The following is a 6,157-nucleotide window of genomic DNA, read 5'->3' as shown; positions in this document are numbered from 1 at the left end:
TTTCCCAAATACTAAGGAATGCTTGGTTACGCCAAGTCTTACGCCCTTCGCCCGACAATCCAAAGTCACCATAGGGTACTTCCATTAGGAACGTCACCTATATCAATAACATGCACAACACAATTGAGACCTTAAGGGTCTCACTCGAACGAGCTAAACAACCCGATACCAACCAAAATGCCTAAGCACCCAAGGATTCACACCATAGAGTCAAGGCACAACACACCACTTATACGCTCTGCTGAGAGCAAACCGGAACCATAAACGTAAACCGCCTGCTTGCTACAAATTATCTCCAACGGAGAATAAAGTTTAGCTAAGACTTACGCACATACCGCATGTTATTACAAACGAATGACATATGATTTCGTACTAAAAGTACCTGATGTAGCGCTGTTGGGCTTCCGTGCTCCACTTCCCATCATATATTCGCGCTCTAACCTCCTAACCCGATCGTCATGCGATTCGGAACACTCGGACTTTCGGTGTCCCTCCATCCGGCAAATGAAACACCTGATTGAACCTAAAGGCACCACCATACAATCTTGTGCCAAATGACCCCGTTCCCCACACTTAAAGCACGTGAGCTTGTAACCCTTCTTACTCTTCTTCTTCACATTCCCGACGCCTTCAGGCGTACTTCGTGCCCTCTTACCATGAGCACCATGTAATCCTAACCTTGAAAGTACATCTTCATCATCACTACCTCGAGGTTTGGGAAACCTTTTTTCAAACTCTTCCTTTACAGCTTTAGTCACTTGGTCTCGGACCATTTCCGTCATTTGTCCTTCGACCAACTCCTTGGTTACTTCCCTAACTTTGCCGGTGAAAACCGAGACATATTGTTCAAACACGGCCTCAATCTTTAACGTTAACTCATCCTTCCCTTCGTGAATAGGCTCACTCGTTCCGCATCCATCTTCCATTTTCATTCTAAGGAATGCAAACGATTAGATCACGAACGTATAAACCACACGCACAACACCGCCCCATCTTGCTAAACACTCGATGTACATCTCTTGTTAGACACGATTTGCACCCGTAATAAGGTTTGCAAGTCCTTATTACGCATACATGCCGCATCGACTCGTTAGTACAACGACCGCCTCGCTCGATGATATATGCAACAACAACATAAACAAAGCACAACGCAACAATATATTAATAACAATCACATATTAATACAAACGTTAGTCCACCTACAAACAAGGCACTAACTATAACCCATTCCGACCCGTAATCTTCAAGTCCCGCAACAAATTAAGCACACACAAAAGTCTAAGTCTAGGCACCTATCTCAAGTCACCTAAATCCCTTAGACCATGCTCTGATACCACTTGTAACAACCCAACCCGTTAACCAACCAATAACGCAGAAGAAAAAAAAATATTTTGTTGGTACAGAACATGGCGCGGCGCGCCATATGTCCGCGCGGCGCGCCAAAGTGGCCTGTCCAAAAAGTCATGAAATGCGAAAATGTTTGACCACTTCCCGACGTATTTAGACAAAACGCTTTTAACCATACATTAATATATGTAGAACTAACACGTTCCATTAATAAAATTAGTTTTACGAAGACCGGGCCCACATTGGCCGTTTTACGACTTTCGTACGAAAATATAAGTTTTCAACCACATGATTTGTAATACAAAATAAAGGTCGAGCATGGCGATTGGGGATACGCTACCCAATCCTAATCAATCCAAAAGCAAGCCTTCTAAAGCAACTACGCGAGTCCACTAGTCCCCGCTTACCCGAGCCTCTGCATCCATGCAATCTATAAAAAAGTCAACAACGAGAGGGTAAGCTAACGCTTAGTGAGTGAGAATATACTACATACATATATATGCATAAAATGGACACGCCACATAAATAAACAAATACTGCATACCGAAGCATCCAAGCATAAAGGCAAGCTAATCTAAGCATACCGTACGATCACTAAGCAACAAGCTAACAACATCAACAATGAGTAAGTTCACCAACGACAATGTGAACAAATTCCAATAAGCTACACCCGGAGGGTTAGCTACATCACGACAATACAACATTATACGTATACAATATTTAACATGCTAAACAATCACAAACACAATATGGTTAACCATAACGCTATGGTGCTACCGGCTCGTGGTTCACACCATACGTATTTGAGTCATACTCTTTTATAGTGCTACCGGCTCATGGTTCACACTTCGACGCTACCGGCTCGTGGTTCACGCCTCGTTTTATAGTGCTACCTGCTCGTGGTTCACACTCGATGATACCGGCTCGTGGTTCACATCTATTTTTATAGTGCTACCGGCTCGTGGTTCACACTCGATGCTACCGGCTCGTGGTTCACATCTATTTTTATAGTGCTACAGGCTCGTGGTTCACACTCGATGCTACCGGCTCGTGGTTCACATCTATTTTTATAGTGCCACCGGCTCGTGGTTCACACTCGATGCTACCATAACATCCACAAACAAATACGCCATAAACATGAACGCATAATTATTCCACTCACAATATTAACCCTTCGCCATTGGGGTTATATAATCCATATCACCCGCCCATGTGATAACGTACACACAAAGTGTGCACCTCGTCAAAGGTGGTCGACCAAAACGCACAACCGTGCCAATTGGACCTATACACAAGTCCATCAATCCACCTATATGTGAAGTGAGCTCTATGACCGAGAACCACTTCACCCGACCCGCACCCATCCTACACATACATATGCACATAGGATATTAACACTCACCTTGTCGCCTTGAAGAATGCCACCGAATAATCCGCAATCGCCGATGGAATGTACCTATTCCATTTTTCACATAACAAGTAACACAATTAGGGTGGATATACAAATCAACCCAAATTGACAACTAGTGCAATTTCGACCCAAATGCACTTCCAAGCACCAATCGCGCCCAAATTAACCAATAATCACTAACACAAGTGAGAATGGTCCTAATACGCCAATTAAACCCAATCATAGGTGTTAAACACCTATCTTGCCCATAATGACACTTAAACCCTAATTTTGACCCAAAGGAGTCAACATCGCGCCATTAGCGAGTTTTGACACCAAAACATATTTAACTTGGTTTTATACTTCAACTTAATTCATTTTAAGTTTATAAACCTTATTAAATCGACAATTGGGTCATAATCATCACCAAACCCTAATTTTGACTCTAGTCAAAATTAGTCAACCCAAATTCACCTAAAATGGTTCCAACACTTCCATAATCACTAAACCTAGTGATTAAACTCAAGATTAAAGCCTAATCAAGGCCAAATCATCAACCAACCCAAAATCCGCCAAGTGACAAGAATAACTAGTCACCATAAACCCATTTCATCATCTAAGAGGGTTTCACAACAAATCAAACTCAAACCCTAACTTGAATATCAAATCTAACAAATATAATTCGGAGTTTGAACTTACCAATACCACTAAAATGATGCCGTTGACGAGATGAACAACTTTAATACTTGAGACTTGACCCGAATCAAACTTCTTCTTCTCCAAATGGAGCTTTCTCTCACTTAAAATGGGTTTCTCACTCTAGGGTTTGATGAGAGTGTTTGATGAGTGAAATGTGGTCCAAAATGATCAATGGATCAGTTTTGATGACCCCAAACTGACCCTAAATGAAAAGACCAAAGTACCCTTCATTTAAACCTTTAAAAAAGGCTGAAAATTGCATCAGACGGGTTCGGCGTGCCGCGCCGAAAGGTGGAGCGCCGCTCCAACCTTCAGGTCAGTTTTCAGTTTCTTGTTTTGGCCATAACTTTTTGACCGTAGCTCTGTTTTCGATGAATCAAATATCGTTGGAAACGTAATAAGATTTCCTTTCCAATGGTAAGGCTTTGAAACATCAACACAAATTTATTTGGGATTGAAAAGATACGTACACACCTTGTCACTTCAGACAACGTCCAGTTTCCTTCGGCGTTCGAGCAAGCAACACGTACACTTCATACACGCATCGTACACCATAAATACATTATGTACAATAAATATTTGGGTCTTACACCGAATCATTTTATGCAATTTATGAACTTGAAACTTTGAAAATGGACCTTTAAAGATCACTTGATGAGGATTCGATTATTATAAATGATGTTTTTGTTTGATGAAATGTATTTAGTTGTATTTCTCATTAAATTACCTTTCCAATGATATAAGATACGTGTCCTAATTGTTTACGGTTCATAAATTGTAATTGTTTGAAGTTAAATTCGTGCACTAGTCAAAAATTCAGCAAACAGCATGGAAAACCACAACCTCGCGATCGCATGATCTGGACCTCGCGATCGCGAGGTGCCCCTGACCAAAAACTACTTTGTTTTTCACAGTTACGTTCCCACTGAACCGCAACTTCGTTTAACATGAAATTTTACCAACATGCTTATATATGACTACGTTTTTATGTGGAATAGTCGTAAACCCGCCCCGACCCCATTGACTTTGACTTTGACCAAACGTTGAATGCGACATATTTTGGTCAAACATTGTTTTAAAGACTTATGACCACGTAACAGGACCTAAGTAGAAGGCTCCGTCAATGAAAATTTTGTCGGGTCGCTACAGATGGTATCAGAGCGTTGGATGTAGGGATTTAGAGTTCATTAGTGTCAATCCCGAGTCAAAGGGTACATTAGTGAGTCTAGACTACAACCATCATATAGACTTGAAGTAGGACTTACTTGACTACTTGTGCATTTATACTCGAACTCTTCTATTCATATCTAACTCTTATTCCATCTTAATCTCACGTTGTTAAATTTGATTGACACGCCACCTTGACCTTATGAAGTAATGTCGAATGCACATATGAATTAGGGTAATATAATTACCGGGATTATATTACGGTGACTCATATGGACGTTCCGACATTATGAAGTAAAGAATTTAGGGCGAGTCAAGGAAAATTTTCTCTCTAACTTTATTCCATATCACGATTAGTATTATTTAGAATACTAATCAACGATATTCTTGTGTCTTGAAGGAACAATGCCTCCTCGCCGAGTCCCACGCAATGAAACTCCCGAACAAGCTCTTCAACGAATGATAGCCACGGCCGTAGATGCGGCCATGGCCGGTCACTCCTCCAACAACAATAACAACGACCACAACAACAACAATCATGGAGCCGGTAATTCAAGCGAGGGGTGCTCCTACAAGAACTTCATGGGGTGCAAACCTCACACTTTCGATGGAACCAGGGACCGGTTGCTCTCACCCGATGGTTCGAACAAACGGAAGCCGTTTTTAGCATAAGCGGTTGCCGGGACCAAGACAAGGTCAAGTACTCCACTCACACTTTCACCGGTATCGCTCTCACTTGGTGGAACACCTATGTGCAATCGGTGGGTACCGATAAAGCCCACGCACTCTCTTGGGACGATTTAAGGGAAAAGATGATCACCGAATACTTCCCACGTGAAGAGACCCACAAGCTCGAACACGAGCTAAGAACTTTAAAAGCGGTCGTAAATGACCTCAAAGCTTATAATCAACGGTTTGCCGAGCTAGCCTTATTGTGTCCAGCTCTCGTGACTCCCAAGTCCCTAAGAGTTGAACTTTACATGGATGGCCTTCCTAAGAGCATCAAACACGGGGTAATGTCATCCAAACCCGCTAACCTACAAGAAGCTTTAAAGATGGCCCCCCAATTGATAGAAACGGTGGACGAAATTGAAGTGCTGGCACCTAAGGCCGACGATAAATCGGGTGGCAACAAAAGAAAATGGGAAGCCACTCAATCAAGCAACTTCAACAACAACAACTTCACCATGAAGCCTTTCACCTCCGACGACAAGAAGAGTTATGCCGGAAACCTACCTTATTGTAACAAGTGCTATAAATATCATCTTGGTAATTGTGGCAAACCATTTTGTGTCAAGTGTCAAAGAAGTGGCCATGTGGCCCATGATTGTAGAAATACCGCTCACGTCGCTCAAAAGGGGCCCAATGCACCAAAAACGGGCCTTTGCTACGAATGTGGCCAACCGGGTCATTATAGGAATGAGTGCCCAAAGAAGAAGACCAACCCCAATGCACGCAGCTGAGCTTTCAACATTAACACCGAAGAAGCCCGAGATGACAATGAACTAGTCACGGGTACGTTTCTTCTCAACAACTCTTATGTTTCTTGTCTAT

The sequence above is a fragment of the Rutidosis leptorrhynchoides genome, chromosome 8 (assembly GCF_046630445.1).
Source record: "Rutidosis leptorrhynchoides isolate AG116_Rl617_1_P2 chromosome 8, CSIRO_AGI_Rlap_v1, whole genome shotgun sequence".
Lineage (NCBI taxonomy): Eukaryota > Viridiplantae > Streptophyta > Magnoliopsida > Asterales > Asteraceae > Rutidosis > Rutidosis leptorrhynchoides.
The sequence above is the reverse complement of the archived record's forward strand: the minus strand, read 5'-3'. Positions refer to the sequence as shown.